At 42.1% G+C, this 20,655-nt stretch overlaps 1 protein-coding gene across 1 annotated transcript in view; it reads left to right on the top strand.

The window, feature by feature from the left end:
- LOC122554768 (lisH domain-containing protein C1711.05-like) overlaps window positions 1–20,655 on the top strand; it is a 162,293-nt gene that overhangs the window by 80,029 nt on the left and 61,609 nt on the right. The window lies entirely within an intron of this gene.

Below are 20,655 nucleotides of genomic sequence, written 5' to 3'. Positions count from 1 at the left end.
CCCACATCTATCTGGATTACACCTCCTCCCACCCTATCTCCTGCAAAAATGCTATCCTGTATTCCCAATTCCTCCGCCTTCGCCGTGTCTGCTCCCAGGAGGGCCAGTTCCACCACAGAACACACCAGATGGCCTACTTTAAAGACTGAAATTTCCATTCCCACGAAGTTGAAGATGCCCCACAACACATCTCATCCATGTCCCGCACCTCCTCCCTTGAACCCCACCCCTCCAACCGTGACAAGGATAGAACCCCCACCGATCCTCACCTTCCACCCTATCAGCCTCTGCATAAATCGCATCATCCGTCGACATTTCCGCCACCTACAAATGGACCTCACCACCAGAAATATATTTCCCTCCCCGCCCCTATCCGCAATGACCGTTCCCTCCACGACTACCTGGTCAAGTTCATGCCCCCTAACAAGCCACACACTCCTCACCCTCCACCTCCCCGGCACCTTCCCCTGCCACCGCAGGAATTGCAAAACCTGCGCCCACACCTGCCCCCTCACCTCCATCCAAGGCCCCAAAGGAGCCTTCCACATCCATCAAAGTTTCACCTGCATTTCCATACATGTCATTTATTGTATCTGTTCCCCGAAGCAGTCTCCTCTACATTGGGGAGTCTGGACGCCTTCTCGCAGAGCGCTTTAGAGAACATCTCCGGACACCTGCACCAATCGACCCTCCCACCCCGTGGCCGAGCATTTCAACTCCCCCTCCCGCTCTGCTGAGGACATGCAGGTCCTGGGCCTCCTCCATTGCCACTCCCTCACCACCCGACGCCTGGAGGAAGAACGCCTTATCTTCCGATTCGGGACCCTTCAACCGCACGGCATCAATGTGGACTTCACCAGTTTCCTCATTTCCCCTCTCCTCACCTTACCCCAGTTCCAACCAGCCAGCTCAGTACTGCCCTCATGACCTGTACCACCTGTCAATCTTCTTTCCCACCTATCCACTGCACCCTCCTCTCCGACCTATCACCTTTACCCCCACCTCCATCCAGTATTGCACTCTTAGCTACCTTCTCCCCAGTACCACCCCCTCCCATTTATCTCTCCACCCCCAAGGCTCACAGCCTCATTCCTGATGAAGGGCTCCGGCCTGGAACGTTGATTTTCATGCTTCTCTGATGCTGCCTAATCTGCTGTGCTTTTCCAGCAACACGTTCTCAACTCTGATCTCCAGCATCTGCAGACCTCACTGTCGCTCGGTGCAGACAAGTAGGCCTTAATCTCTCCTTACAGATGCTGCCAGACCTGCTGAGATTTTCCAGCATTTTCTCTCTTAATTTATGCTCTTTGAAATCAACTAAAATGTCTTAAAACAACTGGATTAAACCAGCTATAAATAACTGTGGCTCTCTCAAAGCTACTGTATCCCTTATTTTAGATTGGAGTAAGACATAATTGCTCTTAACAAAATTTGTAATGTTTAGTTACTGTCTAAGTTAAAGGAAGAAGTGTAATTTAGATAACAATGACCTCTGAACTCTGTCACACTCAACAACCCCCTACTGCACTCAAGACACTCTTTCTCAATTTATATACCCTTATTCAGTTTCCAAAAACATCCTAAATGTAAATGTAACTAGTGTTGCGCCAAGGCCTGTTTTCATTTCATTACACTACAATATGATTTCATCATTGATGTTATAATGCTGGCATTGCCATCAGTAGATGTTTACTTGAAGTGAAATCTCCTTTCTGTGCTATGCCACAATATCATTGTAAGACCATAGCATAAAACCTGGATGAAGGTTCACATTCTGATAACAAATTAGAGAGTTTTGCTAAGTAGTTAAAAAATGTTCACAAACAAATGTTCCTCAGGAAAAGAGAATCTGCCATTTTTTAATAGATATTTTTATTGAAAATGTAACATATTTTTACAAGTTTACAAATAAAATAAACCCAAGTATAAACATTGATGTACAATTAAATCTTAAGTAAATAATAAACAGAAGTTATCAAACAAAAAAAAGTTACCGAGAGAAAAAAACCAAAACTCAACTAACTACTAATCTAACCTACAACTAAGCAGAGTATATAATTAAGTCTCTTACATTATTCAAAGAAGAGAAAAAAAACGACGGATAGTGAGATACATGCTCGGAATGTATTAACATCAAATCGTAACAAAACCCGTATTTGTGCAGGATTCCTGTCCCAAGGGGCCCCGGACCAGCCAGGTTTGCCATCTCAATTAAATAAAAGCCCTTGTAAGGATGGCCGAAATATCTAGTATTTATGTAATTCTAGAAGGGCTGCCATATTTTATGGAATAATGCGGTCTTTTGGTGCACCATATTTGTCAGGAAGTCAAGGGGAATACATTCCATGATTAATCTGTGCCAATTCAAAAGTCCAGGGGGGCCCTCAGCCACCCAGTTTACCAAAATATTTTTCCTTGCACAGAAAGAAAGAATAGAAAATAATCTCTTCCCGTGCATATCCAGGCAGGGTAAGTTCGAAAAGCCCAAAAGGAGAGATACAGGGTCCACTCTAATTTCCGTTCCTAAGATTTCTGTAAGAGCACTTGCTACTTTAGTGCAGTATCTACGAATCTTATGACAGGTCCATAAGCAATGTACAAGAGTGCCCACCTCTATTTTACATTTAGGACACATTGGAGATGCTCCTGCCTTAAATTTTGCCAATTGGTCCGGTGCTATATGGGCCCTATGAAGTATCTTCAACTGAATGGCCTGAGTTCTGATTCAGATGGTGATTCATCTGGCGTTTTCCCAAATGTCATTCCACATTTCTATAGAGATTTCCAATCCCAAATCCTGATCCCATGTTTTAAGCAGATTGTCCATATCTCCCGATACTTAGATACCCCCATTGGCCATAGCACTCTGCGTTCTCTATCTGATTTATAAAGACTATCTAATACTGTAGTTTTCTTCTGTATGTAATCTCGAATTTGGAAGTATCGAAAGAGGTCTCCATTAGGTAATCCAAATTTCTGACGCAGCAGTTCAAAATACATCAGGACTCCTTCTTTAAACAGATCCCCTAAATATGAGATACCCCTGGATCTCCAGAGTTTGAAAGTGGCATCTGTAAGCCTCGGTTGAAATCCCCATGCTCCCACTATCGGAGCATAGGGGGATGTTTTATGTGAGTTGCCCTCATTTTGCCGCATTATATTCCAAACTTTAATTGTGTTTAGTATTATGGGGTTTTTATATTGATCCGTCTGAAAACAAAAGGTTAATAAGTGGGCATTTTACTTGAGAAGCCTGGATGTCCAGCCAGATTGATTGCGGGTCAGACAAGACCCAATCGGTTATGTAACTTAATAGGTATCTTAACTGATATTTCCTAAAATCTGGGAAATCCAATCCTCCCCTTGCCTGTGGAAGCTGTAGCTTCTTCAGCTTAATGAGGGGCCATCTATGATTCCAGATAAAGGAACCCAACCAGCCATATAGTGCCAGCCTCTGCAGCATCACCGGAAGCATTCTCATAGGGTATCGGAGACGGGGCAGGACATTCATTTTAATTAGTGCTATTCTACCTAGCCAGGAAATTGGAAGGTCTCCCCATCGCTGGAGGTCCTGTCTTGTCCTTTCCAGTAAATGCATAAAGTTAGCCTTGTATAACTGACCTAATACTGGGGTAATAAAAATGCCTAAATATAAGAAACCCTCCAGGGACCACCGAATGAGAAAGTGGAATCCGTCCAATAAGTGGGACATAGTAGCAAGGCCACCCATTGGCATAGCCTCCGATTTTGAGAAATTAATTTTCTAGCCTGAAAATACACTAAATGAATTAATAACTTGGATTAAGCGAGGCACGGACATCAAAGGATTACTGAGAAATAGAAGAACATCATCTGCATAAAGGGTAATTTTATGTTTACCTGTATCAATCCTTGGGGCCGTTATATTAGGGTCAGCCCGTATAGCTTCTGCTAGTGGCTCAATTATTAGCGTAAATAGCAATGGCGAAAGAGGACATCCCTGACAGCAGCCCCTATCCACACTGAAGTTATCCGAGCCTAATCCATTGGTAATCACAACTGTTTTGGGATCACTGTACAGTGTTGAGACCCATTTGGTAAACACCTTTCCAACGCCAAACCTTTCCAATGTGTAAAACAAATATGACCATTCAACTCTGTTGAATGCCTTTTCCACGTCTAATGAGACTACTACTCCTGGTATCTTTCCCTGATGGCAGGCTTGAATCACATTCAAAACCATTCTAACATTATTGGATGATCTACAGCCCTTAATAAACTTCTTTATGATATGTGGCAATACCCTTTCTAGCCTCAATGCTAACGTTTTAGAGAGGATTTTAAAATCTACATTTAGCAAGGATATTGGTCTGTATGACGCGCAATCTTCTGAGTCCTTTCCTTTTTTGAGGATAAGAGAGATATTCGCCTCTTTCAGCAAAGGCGGGAGACAGCCCTGACTGTATGAATAGCTATACATGTCCATAAGTGGACCAGCCAATATTCCTGTAAATTCTTAATAGAATTCAGCTTGAGAAGCCATCTGGACCAGGTGCCTTACTGCTCTGAAGTTGCCTGATTGTGTCAAGTATTTCTTGGATTGTTAGGGGAACATTCAAGACCGATATCTGTTTCGGAGTTAGGTCCGGAAAGGTCAGTTTTTTAAAAAATGACTGCATCCTCCTAGTTCTGTCTTTGCAATCCTGTGATTTTATATAAATCAGAATAACATTTTCTAAAGATTGCATTAATCCTTTTATGATCATGAGTCAGAATACCCGTACTTTCCTTGATAGACGTGATAGTTTGAGGGGCCTTCTTTTTCTTTGCGAGAAATGCTAAGTATCTACCAGATTTATTGCCGAATTCATTTGTTTTGCAAATAATATATCCCTCTTAGCCGTTTGGGTAAGCATGGTTTTAGAGCTGTCCTAAGGGCCGTAATCCTTTGTAATTTGAAATAGAAGGTCTGTCAGCGTATGCTGTTTCAGCCGCTTTTAAGCGAGCTTCGAGCAGACGCTGTTGTTCTCCCTTTAATTTTTTCTGGGTCGCTGAGTATGAGATGATCAAACCTCGCGCGTAAGCTTTGATGGTCTCCCACATCATTGATGGGTTGCTAGCCGTACCTGAACTAATTTCTTAAAAAAGTTTTAAATTCTTGAGCGAAGTACTTTACAAATTTACTATCTTTCATCAGGAAGGGGTCCATACGCCAAGGCCGGGGGGATGTCTCATTGTTCCTCACCTTGATTTCCATATATACAGCGGCGTGATCGGAAATTGCTATACTGCCTATTTTACAGGATGATATGGAATTTTTAAAAATCGAGGGGGCAAAAAACATATCAATTCTGGTATGACATTTATGTGGATTGGAGTAAAAAGAAAAATCTCTGCCCTGTGGATGAAGGCATCTCCATACATCTACTAGTCCTAATTCTTTGTTCAAATCCACCAATTATCGAGATCTGGGAGATACTCCAGCAGTACTCTTGGGAATCCTATCTATTTCCGGATCCATAATACAATTAAAATCTCCCCCTATAATTGTATGACGAGCACCGAGAGCCATCAATTTTGAGAAGGCTTCCATTATAAATTTAAAAGGATGTGCCGGGGGGGGCAATACAAATTTAAGATCCCACATTCCTCTCCATTTATAAGGGCTTTAATCAGAATATATTGTCCAGATTCGTCTTTTATCTGATTTAGGATTTTGAAAGGGAAATTCTTCTGAATAAGAATAACAACTCCCCTGCTTTTTGAGCTGAAAGAAGAAAAAAAGGCCATCAAATCCACCCTGTCGTAATTTCAAGTGTTCTTTATCCAATAAGTGTGTCTCCTGTAGGAGAGTTATATCAACCCTTTCTTGAGGTTTGATAATATTTTCTTCCTTTTGACTGGTGAATTACTCCCCTTTACATTCCAGGTGCCCCACTTAACCGACTGATCAATCATAATCGTCTGGGCAAGTCCGAGACCCCTCGGGAGGGGAAACCCTATCCAGAACATCCCGAGCATAGAGAATATAAAATTCACAAAAATAAAGTCTGTGTAATACACTCACATCAATATAATAAAAAGCTATTTCTAAATAAAAAAAAGTAAAACGTATTTAAATGGAGATTTTCCCCCTTGTTCCCAGGGGGTATCACTTCCTTTCCAAAAGTCCATCATATCCTCTCCCAACCAGTGCACCACCCTTGCCTCAGGCACCCCTCGATAGGATGAAGAAAATTCAAATATACTACAGAGCTAGAGTTAACAGTGAGCACCCTAACCCCACCCACACCAACACCTGGATATATTTGGTAATGTTGATACCATGTATAAACATATATAACTATAAAATTACAGCCTCAACAAGTAATAATTAAATATAATAATACAAAGTAACAGGGGAAAACAACCCCACTCCTAAAGACAGAAATAAAACAGGATAAGATAACCACCTCCCCACCAGCATTAACTAGACCCCCCGGACTATATATTAAAAAAAAAGGAGAAAATTGTTAAGTAGAGAACAAATACATAAATCCCTCTCCCCACCCCCCGAAGATAATGTTAAACAGTATGGTAAAAAAAGGAATTAATATTAAAAAAAAGGGGGATGTAAACCGGACTGGGGGGAGAACAAAACAACATCAATTAACTCTTATTATTTATCTAAGTGAGTCCAAAAATTCCATGGCCTTTTCCGGCAATCCGAAGTAATACATGGACCCTTCATGGTTAAAGTGTAACGTCGTTGGGTAGCGCAAGGAGTACTGAATATTTAAGTCCCTTAAACACTTCTTCGCATCATCAAACGCCTTCCTCTTTCGGACCAGAGCTGGGGAAAAGTCCTGGAATAACATAATCTTGGATCCTTTATAAATCATGGTTTGGGGCTCGTTCCCAAGATTTCTGGAAGCTTCTAAGAGCATCTGCCTCTCCTTATAGCTCTGCAGCCGGAACAGGACCGGGCGGGGACGCTGGTTCGAGCCGGGCCCGCGTATTGCAACCCGGTAGGACCATTCCACCCTTACTTGGCCTGGTCCAGCCTCTAGATTTAAAAGCTGTGGAAGCCACTGTTCGCGAAACGCTGTAAGCTGGCCTTCCTCTTCCCATTTGGGAAGGCCCAGCAAATGAATATTTTTTCGATGACCTTGAGAATCGAGGTCGTCAATGTGATTCTCTAAGGTCCGGACTCGCTGTTCGAGAGTCCGGACCCGATCCACGGCCAATTCTGCTGTAGTCTCAGAGATCGCGGCCTTTAGCTCCACCCCTCCGACTCGGCGCTCAATTTCCTTGATGTCTCCGTCATGCTTTTGTAGCGCGGCCAAGAGTGAGTCCCATCGGCTCCGGGACTCTTCGATGAAGGTGTCGATCTTTGCATCGAGTTTAGAGATTATTTCCACAAGGCTCGCCACCGTAGGTAAGTCCCCCGGGGCGGCTGCGGACGCCTCTGCTGCAGCTGGAGAGGGTGGGGGAGGGGTTTCTGCCTGCTGAGAACTGCGGGCTCCCTTCCCTTTAGTCATTTTTATTGGAGATTAAATTGTTTAAATTCAGTACTAAGCAACTAATTACATTAAGTAAAAACTATTTTGAATGATTTGGTGAGTGTGGTGAAGGCGGGTGAACCACTTTGCCCAAGTCTTTGGAGGACCGCTATAGACTCAGACTTGCTGGGTCGCCGCCATCTTGGATTCCTGAATTTGCCATCTTAACCTGGTGTGGCCTACATGTGACTCCAGACCCATAGCAATGTTGTTGACTTTTAAATGCCCTTTGAAATGGCCGAGCAATCATCCAGTTGAACTCAAACATTACAACCGGATCAACCATCCTGCACTGAACAGGGCATTGGAAACAGCAGTAGCACATACAACTTTGTTGACCCTAGTGATCCTACAGAAGTCTTAGTAACAGCTGGGGAGCTAGAGGCAAATTTGGAACAGCTGGCCTACAAATTCATCATGGAACAACCTGGCATGGTCATTCTCACAGAATCATTAATCACAATATCTCCAACATCACCACCACCATTCCTGGATATGTCCACTTGTGTGGCAAATAACATTTATGCCACACAAGTACCAGGCAATGACCATTACTAACAATAAACAGTCAGTTCTTGATATTCAATGGAATTGCCATTGCTGAATCCCCACTTTCAACATTCTGGGAGTTAACATTGATCAAAAACTGAACTGGAACAAATATATAATTACTATGGCTCCAAGAGCAAGTCAGAGGCTAGGAATTCTGCTGCAAATAAGTCATCTCCTGTATTATTAATGCCCGTTTGCCATCTGCATGACAAAAATCAAGAGTATAATGAAATACTGTCCACGGGCCTGCTCTGGTGCATATCCAAAATCACTCCAAGTTTGATATTATCTGGGACTTTATGCAACTGCTTGACTAGCATCCCATCCATCGTCTTCTACATTCACTTCTTTCACTGCCAATGCAATGATCGTGGCAGTGTGTACCATCTATAAGGTGATTGCAGTAACTCACCAAGTGCCAAACCCTTGACTACTATCACCTAGAAGGACAAGGGCAGCAGATACATTCAAATAAAACCTCCCAAGTTCCCCTCCAAGCCACAGATCATCCTGACTTTGGAACTATCTTGCCATTCCTTCATTGCTCCTGACTCAAAATCCTAGAACTTCTTCCTCAGATCTCTGTGGCTGACCTGACAAACAAAGGACTGCACAGTTCAAGAAGGCAGGGTAATTAGGTAATAAATGTTGGCCCAGCCAGTGATGCCGACATCCCATGAAAAGGTATGAAATGCATTTGTACCATCCAAAAGCCAGACAATGACCATATCCAAAAATGCAGCTGTTGCTCTTCGTCATTCAATGGCATTATTATTGCTAAATCCACCAGTGACCATCTCATGAGAGGTTCAATTGACCAGACGCTACAGTGGATTAGCAATGTATATATTGTGGTGAGTTGAAACTTTATTGCTGGAACAGCACAGCAGGTCAGGCAGCATCCAGGGAACAGGAGATTCGACGTTTCGGGCACAGGCCCTTCTTCAGGAATGAGCAGAGAGTGTTCAGCAGGAGAAGATAAAAGGTAGGGAGGAGGGACTTGGAGGAGGGGCGTTGGAAATGTGATAGGTGGAAAGAGGTCAAGGTGAGGGTGATAGGTCGGAGTAGGATGGAGGCGGAGAGGTCAAGAAGAAGACTGCAGGTCAGGAAGGCGGTGCCGGGCTGGAGGGATTCGGCTGAGACAAGGTGGGGGGAGGGGGGATGAAGAAACTGGTGAAGTCCAAGTTCATCCCCTGTGGTTGGAGGGTTCCCAGTCGGAAGATAAGACGCTCCTCCTCCGACCGTCGCGTTGTTGTGGTTTGGCGGTGGATGAGTCCAATGACCTGCATATCCTCGGTGGAGTGGGAGGGGGAGTTGAAATGCTGTGCTACAGGGTGGTTGGGTTGGTTCGTCCGGGTGGCCCAGAGGTGCTCTGTGATGAGTGACTCATAACGTACCTTCTTGAAGCCTGTCTACCACCTATAAGGTAGGGTCAAGAGTTTGATGGAATACTCTACACTTGTCTGATGAGTGCAGCTACAATTCTCAAGAGGTTCAACACTACCCAGGATACAGCTACTCACTTGATTGACGTCCCACTGAAATATTCCAACATTCACTCCCTCCACCACAGACATTGGTACTAATGTGAACCATCTGCAACACGTCAACAACTCACCAGGGCTGCTTTGATACCACTTTCCGAACCTGTACCATTTAGAAAGGCAAGAATAGCAGATGCATGGGAATATCACCACCTGAAAGTTCTCTTCCAAAACATTCAGCTTCTGATTGGAACTATTTGGACAATTCCTTCACTGTCTCTAGGTCAAAACCCTGAAATTTTATGGATCTATCTAGCCTCCTTAAATTATGACCTCTGATTCAGGCTACTCCCACAATTGGGAACACACCTCCTGCATCTACCATGTCCAGTTCTATTTTAACTTTATAGGTTTCTTTGAGATTCTCCTCATTCTTCTGAACTCCAGTGAATAAAATCCTAATTGATTCAACATCTCTTCATACATCAGTCCTGCCATCCAAGGAATTAGCCTGGCAAACCTTTGCCACATTTCCTGTAAGGTAAGAGCATCCTTCCTCAGATAAGGAGACCAAAACTGCACACAGTATTCTGGATATGTTCTCCCCAGGGCCCTTCCCCAGTGCTCGAATCCCCTTGCCATAAAGGCCAACGTACCATTTGCCTTCTTTACTACCTGCTGCACCTGCATGCTTTCCTTTAGCAACTGGTGTGTGAGGACACTCAAGTTTTGTTGTATGTTTCAATTTATCGCACTAAATTCAACAGCATTACCATCACCACGTTCCCCCATCATTAATATCTTAGGGGCTATCATTCTCCAGATAATTAACAGAACCGGATATATCAATAGTATGATTATAAGACTAAGTCAGAGGCTGGGAATTCTTCAGCATGTAAATCAACTCCTAATTTTCCCTGAAGCCTATCTACCATCTGCAGTGCAAGCATATAACAGAGTATTTTTCACTTATCTATATGAGTACAGCCTTAAAATTACACAAGAAGCATGGCACTATCTGTGACAAAGCAGCCCACATGATCGGTACACCATTTGGTATCTTAAAGTTACATACTGTCCACCACTAGTACATTGAGATCAGTAATATCATTTCCAAATGTACAGTAACAGCTTGCCAATGCTTTTTTAAAAAGCGCCTTCCAAACCTGTAACCTCCTACACATACCTCCAAGTCAGATACTGTCCTGACACTGTTGATTGTTCAAAATCCTGGAATGCCGTTTTGAACATCTTTTGTGAGGCATCTATTCATGTAGACTGCAGTACTTTAAATAGGTGCTTAGTACTGACTGCTCAAGGGCAAGATGGGTTAAGCAAAAAATTTTTACCCATGGAACTCACATTCCAAAATGAATTAAAAAGTACGTTAAAAATATAATGATAATTGTTTCAATGAGTATAGTAGCATAGTGGTTATGCTACTGAAACAGTGATGCAGAGGTTTAACTAATAATCTGAATTGTTGAGTTCAAATCACGGCAGCTTGGGAATTTAAAATGTAGTTTATTAAATAAATCTGAAATTAAAACCTGATATCTGAGATTAGAGAATTGTTAAAATCCTATCTGGTTTACTAATATCTTATTGAAGGATATCTGCTGCCCTTGCTTAATATGATCAGTTATTAATTGTAGATGTATAGGACTGAGGTTGGGTCTTAATTGTTCTTTGAAAAGTGGCCAAACAAATCACTCAATCTTGACAGCTCACCAACACCTTCTGAAAAGAAATTGAGAATGAACAGTAAATATGGGTTTGGTCAGTAATAGTCATAATCAATGCATGAATACAAAGCTGACCAAGAATGCAATTGAATTATGTATGGTTTTTAAAACTACAATTCTTTTGTATTCAGACAATAGATTGAATTCTCCAATAGGAAGTTGCCACAGTAGGAAAACACTCTCAAAAAGTGACGAAAATATAAGCCCACTGATAGACAAAGGTTCTGCACCATCACAGTCCAATTGTCCAGGTATTCATTTATCAAAAATTCATTATTTTCAGTTCCTTGTGATATTTATTTACTATCACAGATTATATTTCATTGACAACATTTTTATCCAAAAAAGGTGTAAAGAAAACAAAATTTTGGAAATAATAGGCAGTTCAGGCAGCATTAGCAGAAAACTTAAAGTTTCAGATTGACAACCTGTCACCATAACTGGGAAAAGTTAGAAATGTAATAGATTTTAAGCAGATTGGGATAGTGAGGGAGAGAAATATCAAAGGAAAGGTCTTCGATATGGTATTGACAGACAAGCTTAAGGACCAGTCTGCAAACTCACCTGAAGATAAAGTGCCCCGAATGGTTTGATTTTCATCCTGGGTGAGGGGGATGGGGGCATGTGTTATCTAAAGTGATGCATAATGCCCAGAAAGAATTTGATGGTAACCAAAGAAACTGCTGACCTGTTTAATATGCCCATCTCTGTATTGTAGGACTTCACCCTGTTGTTAAAAAAAGGCCTCTGTCCACTACCATACCCCCCCCCTCACCCAACATCTCACTAACCACCCCACCCATCCCCCATAACCCCAACCCATCGACCCCTCATGCCCACACAAACTGGGCACTCCACTCAACTCTGAAAGCCCTCCATATGCTTTGTGTGAACCTGTGTCACTATATCCACTCTTCTTAGCTTTTCATAACCTGCTACTCAACTTTATAACCTATTTCGTGCCAACTCATACCAGCCCACGATCAACATTGACCACCTTTTGCCATTATACCCATCAATGACAATTCACTGAGTATTCACCATGAGCAGACCTAAGGAACCATGGTGAGATAAAATAAAATGAAATTCTAAAAATACTTCAGAAGCTTCATTGTATTTTGAAAATAATGTTAATTTATTAAAAGCTCATTCAATAGATTGAAAATGTATCCACTTTTTAAATACATTTGTATTTATGTTTAATATATACAAGGGTTGGTGACCTTTCCCAACAAGGTACATGATCTTTCCAAAAGAGTAGCTAGGTTCAGACTTGTTCTTCTAATGTCTAAAGCCCACAAGCTGTCATAGAGTCATAGAGATGTACAGTATGGAAACAGACCCTTTGGTCCAACCCGTCCCTGCCGACCAGATATCCCAATCCAGTCTACTCCCAACTCCCATCACCTGGCCCATATCCCTCCAAACCCTTCCTATTCATATACCCATTCAAATGGTTGCAATTGTACTAGCCTCCACGACTTCCTCTGGCAGCTCATTCCATACACGTACCACCCTCTGCGTGAAGAAGTTGCCCCTTAGGTCTCTTTTATATCTTTCCCCTCTCACCCTAAATGTACGTCTTCTAATTCTGGATTCCCCCACCCCAGGGAAAAAACTTTGTCTATTTATCCTACCTGTGCTCCTCATAATTTTGTAAACCTCTATAAGGTCACCCCTCAGCCTCCGATGCTCCAGGGAAAACAGCCCCAGCCTGTTCAGCCTCTCCCTATAGCTCAAATCCTCCAACCCTGGCAGCATCTTTGTAAATCTTTTCTGAACCCTTTCAAGTTTCACAACATCTTTTCGATAGGAAGGAGACCAGAATTGCACACAATATTCCAATAGTGGTCTAACCAATGTCCTGTATAGAATTGCTTCAGTTTGCAGCTGCACTTTTACTTGTGCAGCTTGTCTCAATGAGCAACGGATGGACAAAATATGGCCCAATCCCATTCCCACTCCACGTACCTCCAGCAAAAATGGTGGCTAATGGATTTGGAGGTGGGATTTTTGAAGATGAGACTCTGTGGCTTTTTGGCTAAGTTGTAAAGTCAATCCATCTTTATGAAGATTCAGACCTTTAGTACAAAAGTGTTGGTGGTGCAGGGCCAAAGGTAGTGGTTATGGAACAGCAAGAGAAGATAAATCTAAAGGAGGAGTGAATTGGTGAACAGCTGCCATCCAAAAGCAAAACAACATAAAGTATAGAAAGAAATAGCTGAAATCCCAAAAAAAGTCATGAAATAAAATGGGGGACAGAGACTCCAATCTGAAATTGTTGATCACAGAGTTGAGTCTGGAAGGCTGCAAAGTATCAAACTAAAAGTAAGATGCCACTCGTACAACTTCCCTCGAGCTTTTGATGACAGTCTTTGAAGAGGCTGATGACAGAGAGGTCAATGTGAGAGAAATGGAGATCAAAATAAAAGGCATTTCTGAAAGCAGTTACCCAATAGACATTTGGTCTTCCAAGTGCAGGTAGAGCAGGCAACATTATCAGCAATAAAAACAGTTTGCTGAAGTTGTGGGCAGATTTCAAATAGATGGAATCCCTTTGTAGGTTCTGTAAATTTGAGGTGGGTTAGGTGTGCAGTACTGATGCAGCAATAAACAGAAAAATAGATGGCCAATGAATTGTTAAGAGCAAAGAAAGTTTAAAAAAAAGGTAAATTTTACATGACTCTATATTTTAGAATAAAACATCATTATGGAAATGTCAACAGTTTACATTCTACCCCATTTATGTTGATACTCCAGCCATTACTATCTTAATTGCAGCCGTGGGAAGGTCAGACAAAAGCCCCAAGCTGTTTTCAGGCTGCTTCTAATAGTCAAATTACCACTACCATCTACTTGTCATGGCATGAATGGCATCATCCTTAAAAGGAATGCTGGAGGCCTTTCTAAAAAAATGTCTAAAGAATTTTTTTACAATTCTTTGTGAAGCCAGAGGAAGCTGGAATGCTTGTTGGACTCCATACAAATACTCCACTCTGTGCATGGCTGCCCTTAAGATTGTATCCCCACACCTGCCTTTGCCTACTTTCACTGAACTCCACAAGCTGTGCAAATGAAAGCTGTATCAGAGATCTGGTTTGACAAGCACAGCTTACCAGCTGAATGCAAATGAAGCTTGTTCCTCAAAACGGTGTTGGCTTCACTGTAGTCGTAAACAGTTGGAGAGGTGGCCAAACTCAATTTAATGAAAACTTCTTGGACTCTTAAAAATCCATTTTTGCCTTTCACTTAAAACCTTGCAACATTAGCAACCTACTTTATGCAAACATGATTAACATCCAACATTAGTGAGGTAACAAGGTTGGAAAATGGAATATGGAACGTCAGGTATTTGGGAGTCTAACAGCATCCTACCCCAGTTTATACTATACTTCCTCAGTGTTGCTTGATATTCAGGTACATGAAGTGCAAAATTCAGACTATACTTTCTAAAACTGTGCAAAATATGCTATGTTTCTTAAAACAACGATTCTTTTGTGTTCAGATAATAACTTGAGTTCTCCGGTAGGAAGTTGTCGTAGTATATCTGCTGTCTCAAAACAGAGCAGAAGTGTATGTTCATTGACCAGCAAAGATCCTGCTCCATGTCGCCCTGATTGTCCAGGTACTAACTTGCATATGTGAAAGTGTTGAATTTTCAGTTTCTGCCAAAAACTTTCTTCAGTATCGTAAGTTATAATTCATTGTCAAACTTCTATTCAACATCAAAATCAGTTGTTTTGAAACAAAGTAATATTGAAATGGCTTGGCCTAATGCTAGTTGAGATGCTGGAAAGATGGTAGGATTGTGCATAAAATTACAATGACTATGATTTCTCGGACTAGTGTTTCTCCAAGCGTTTTCAATTTTACAGCATACCAAAACAGTACTTTGTCAAAGTACACCTGAACTTATTGTATTTATGTCGTAGTCAAATGGTTTGCAGGAAGGCCTCATTTTTCTGCAAGGAGTTGCATTTCATAATAGCATATGTACATGCTCATTACGGGAAGAAAGTGAACACTGAATTATAGTATTAATAACCTGTAGCAGAACATAGGATCAGGGATAATCTCTTGTATCTGTTCCTGATTCAATGATCCTAGCGGATTTGAGACATTACTTGGAGTATTTGTTTCCTGAGATTCATAAAACTTTTGTTAACAATAGTATATTAATCTCCAATTTAAAGGCTGCTATTCTCCAAGGTACTGATGGGAAGATAGCAGCAATTCCTGATTTGAAAGTTAAAGCAGATGCCTGGTAGCAGCAGCTCACTGGCATCATCTTGAATTGGCCAGCAGTCCCAGCATTTCAAGATATACACTGTAAGTAGTGAACACCTTCATCTCCATCCACAGAAGTTGCCATTAGAAAAGCGTTAGACTCACCAGATCAGCATGACACCTGTCAGACTAACTTATAATACAATTCAGCACTTGGATACTGTACTTTAAAGCTCACTGACTCCTTAGATTACATGTTGCTGCCAGGCCACTTTGCCAAGACTTTACCAAAACAGGATGCCTCCTCATTTCTGAAAATGTGTTGCTGGAAAAACGCAGCAGGTCAGGCAGCATCCAAGGAACAGGAGAATCGACATTTCGGGCATAAGCCCTTCTTCGGGAATCATTTCATAAACCTCACTTACTTTGTGCTTATTGGATGCTCATAGCATCTCTATCATTGCAAACAGAAACCCAAGCAACGTTTCATATTTGACCAGCACTGAACAGTTGCTGTATGAAGACTGTGATATGTCAATGTCACAATTACAGTTTGAACCAGCAGCTTAAACAACAAACACGCTGCTGTTTTTTAATTCATTCAAGAGATGTAGGCTTTGCTGGCTGAATTACCATTTATTCCCTCTCCCTAATTGTTATTGAGAAGGTGGTGGTGAGCTATAAAGGAAGGAATTTCAGGAGAGCCAGTGAAGAACTGGCAATGTATTTCCAAGTTAGATGAATGGTTGGAGCGAAGTTTGCAGTTGGTGGTGTTCCAATGTATCTGCTGCCCTTGTCTTTCTGGGTGGTAATGGTCAGAGTTTAGAAGGTGCTGTCAGAGGAGCCTTTTTGAATTTTTACAGTGACTAGAGTAGATCATATGCCATACTGCTGCTGTGCGTTGATGGTGAATTGAGTGAATGTTTCTGGATGTGTTAGTGTCATTTAGGTGGGCGTCTGTGTCCTGGTGATGTAAGGCTTCTTAAGTGTTATGCTTCAAGTAAAAGCTCTGTCTGAAAGTCTCAGATGTGTAGCCCATGGTCCAGTCAAGGTGGATAATTGGCAGTCAGTCAGTGCCACCACAGTCAGTCAAGGATGTTATCTGATCTCATGTCAGGGAGTGACTATAGTCAGTTGGATGCTTGATGTGATCAGGGTCTATGGATCTGGATTCTTATACTTTGATGAATGAACTATGGTCAGTCATGCAAGTTGAGTGCAACCAATCCAGGGATTGCTGGCAAATAAATTTAACAGAAACAGACTGATCCAACCTCAGTTAGTCAGGGGCTGAGCCTTCATCAGTCCTGTGCTTTCGGTAGTAGTGTTGTAGCATGTTATCACGGGGCAGTGCTGTGTTTTGGAAATTGAGAAAGTCACATGTAGAGATTGAAGCCAGTATGCTGGGATATAGAGGGGACAATCAATGTAAAGAGAGGCAACTCTCGATATAAAGGTGGAATCCAATAGAGCATGGGGAAGGATATCTTCAGTGGTCACCACACTCTGGTTTCAATGGAGGAGAGACAGTGGATAATAATGTTCAGCATATCTGTGCAGTATCTGAGTAGGAACACGGGGATGCTGAAAACTAATGGAGTTGACAGGGGCTGCAATGCAGAATGAAGCATGAAAGTTGGGGGCGAGCACCAAGAAGCTGACATGATCATATGCAATCTCTGAAGTGTCACCTGTTATGAGCAATTGCCAAACAAATTTTGAAGGCTTCATGGGCTGCACAAGGATGTGGAGCTGCTTTCCTTTCACTTTGAATTGTATCTATGGGATGATATGCTCTTATATGAAATGTTACATTTCTTAGGTTATATGGGCTATGGGAGTACAAAGTTTCAATGATCTTACAATGGTTGTAATCTATTGAATTCGCATGACGTATGTATGTGAATAAGGTCTAATATGTAAAGGTCCATGTAGATTCTCCTTGTCAGTGGACTCCATATCTCGTGTATCAAGGCCTAGCATAAAGTCTAATTTGTGTTTGCTGTGACTGGTGATTAGCCACATTGCTATGGAGTTGCTTTGTTTCTGATATCCCCAACATAGGTTCATGAGAACTGTCCCCATTGGTCTAGCTACAGGAAGTGCTGCACAAAAAAGATGCAGAAAAATTGAGGAGGCACAAGGGCATCAACAAACCCAAGACCAGGAGCAACCTCCTGCAAATGCAGAACTATGTCCACATGAAAAAATTGCAACAGAGGTTTTCCTGAGGCAGTGGAGAGGTTCCAGAGGGCAAGAGCACAAAGATCTCATTGTTATATTCTCCAGATGAGTAAAGCACAATGCTGCCACCGAATGAGGATATCATAGGACACCATCATAGAACTATGTCATCTGCTGGAAAAAGACTCACGATCTCTAAAAGTGGGTGGGAACCAAGGTGACAGCAATACTTAAATTTTCTTCAACTGGCTTATTCCAAAGAACTGCTGTGAGACCAGTGTGGGATCTATCAATCCTCAACCCATAAAGCTATGGTTTATGGAAGATCAAACTGCTTCATCCAGTTTCCTTATGATGAGGTCAGTGCTATAGCCTAAACAGTAGGAGTTTCAAACTTGGACCAAAGGATCTGTTTCTGTGCGGTACATCTCTATGACTTCTCCCAGGTACTGAGGGAAGAACACAGATGTTGCATTCAGAGTGCCATATCATAGTGTGACTTAATTCATTAATAGGAAAGGGTTCCATCTGGTCAGTGTCCAGATCATTTGTGATCATCACTACCACATCTTAGAAGTCTGTACCAGCAATCAGTAAGCTACCATGATACCTAAATCCTTGATAGAACTCTCAGGTTACTGTTTCATCCCAAGGGATATATTGCTTTCAAGGATAGGGAGACAAAGGTTGCAATCTCCAACCATATGTGATGACTGTGTTACACAATCCACTGACTGAGGCCAAGAGTAGATACCATAAAACCAATCCTTCCACCAGGGCCATTGTGGACTATATAGTTGACTTTTCAAGGTAAGGTTCAAATGATTGAATTGATCTGGGGACTCCTTGCAGTACATTCCAAGTAGAATGTGCCACATACTTTGAGTTGTTGTGTTCTGCACAGGAATCGCAATCCTTTTTGCCTGCTCCAGCACAACAAAATCGAAATGTGTTAGATGCTGAAGAGTTAGGAATCTTCCAAGAAAGAAAAATAGCAATAAAAATCGAAAGAACTGCGGATGCTATACATCAGAAACAAAAATAGAAATTGCTGGAAAAGCTAAGTAGGCGTGGCAGCATGTCTGGAGAGAAATTAGAGTTAATGTTTCAGGTCCAGTGATCCTTCCTCAGGAAATGAGGACTTTAAGCGAAAGCATCACTTTCTCAATGATAGAGCACTGTAATGTCAGGCTCAATTAACACCAAGTTTTAATAGATTTGAGTTGGGTGAAGGTATTATTCATTGACTGTAGATATGTTGATGCCCCAAAGGCAAGCAGACCTTGTTTAGCCATAAAAGCAAATGCAGCTTTTTTGTTTGTTCTGTCTTTGCTTTTCCTCTTGTTTAATATAAGTTAATATTAACAGTTAAAGTCTTCACAACATCTGATGCTCTCCCATTCAAAAATCACATGTTCTGTTGCAATCGGAAACAGTAGCAATCCTTCAGACAGGGTTCTAACATTGTATGGTGCGAAGGAAGGTTAGCTTCTGTAATTTCATTCTTGTATCTGCAGAAAAAATGACAACAAATCAGAAAGGTTATGACTTAAAATGCCAATATATTTGCTGATGTTATATTGTATTTAGAATGAATTGTCACCTGTGTCATCTGTGTGCCTTCAGAAGATTTTCTCTCTCCTTGCCCTCCCACAAAATCCACATCCAGTCCTGGGATCTGCATGTAACTCTGACAGCCACTGAACATGATGCTGGATCTGGCTTTTCATGGCAGCTACCAACCTGACCAACGAAAGAGCCAGTATACACATGTTGGAGCCAACACACCACTGATAATATTGTCTTCCAACTTTTGCCTAGTGCCTCCTGAAGACCTGCCTGCTGCTGTCGTCTGTGTTTATGCATTTTCACACATTATTAATGTCTGATACCTTGGGGTCCTCTTCTATCTGGGGCTGACCAGGTATCTGGGCTCTGGCAAGCATCTGGATACTGGTGACCAAGGGTATTTCTTCTCTGCTAGAAAGGTGCTGAGATGTCACAAACGAGTGAGTGGAAAACACAGAGGATAGGAAGGATTAGTAGTTTGGGAGTTGAAACTTTATTGCTGGAACAGCACAGCAGGTCAGGCAGCATCCAGGGAACAGGAGATTCGACGTTTCGGGCACAGGCCCTTCTTCTGGAATCCTGAAGAAGGGCCTGTGCCCGAAACGTCGAATCTCCTGTTCCCTGGATGCTGCCTGACCTGCTGTGCTGTTCCAGCAATAAAGTTTCAACTTTGATCTCCAGCATCTGCAGACCTCACTTTCTCCTTAGTAGTTTGGGAGTAATGGGTTGGGTGAGTGCCATTGAGAGCAGATACTACATGCAGCAATGAGTGCTGGAGCATGAGCCTTGGTAGAGATGAGGTGTAGTGGAAGACTGCAGGAAAGTCTGAGATAGCAAATGGTGGCATTGATCCTTGAAAATCTTTATCTTCTTGCATCTTTGCTGTGCATTCCTCCGGATTGTGGACCCAGGTGAATACTTAAGGACAGACTGGTAGTGTGTGGAGATATAGTCTCCTCTGGTAGTCCTGGGTTAAGAGATGGCCCTGCTTTCCACTAGGACCTACAGGTCCCTTGTCTGCGAAGCAGAGTGAAAACTTGCCACACTCCACCATGTTGTGTGGAACTGCATAGCAATACACTAAGGGCTGTTCCTGGTTTGCAATGTTTGAAATAGTACGAAGCTGGCTTTAAATATGGCAACTGCAGCATGAACCGGAGGACCCAGCACTGGCAAGCACATCTGTCTGTGTTGACCATGACATTGTGTGAGAGTGGTAGTGTAGGGACCAAATGCAAATTAATGAAGTGAACAATGGAGAAGTGCATGAGAAATATCACCAGGGCTCACTGAGGGTAACCTTCAACAAATCACCTCAAAATTGACCCTTCACCAAAATATTGGAAAATTCAACCTGTGTAAAATTAAGTTTAG

This window comes from Chiloscyllium plagiosum, chromosome 11 (genome assembly GCF_004010195.1).
Source record: "Chiloscyllium plagiosum isolate BGI_BamShark_2017 chromosome 11, ASM401019v2, whole genome shotgun sequence".
NCBI classification, from domain to species: domain Eukaryota; kingdom Metazoa; phylum Chordata; class Chondrichthyes; order Orectolobiformes; family Hemiscylliidae; genus Chiloscyllium; species Chiloscyllium plagiosum.
This window is presented reverse-complemented; position numbering and strand designations above follow the sequence as displayed.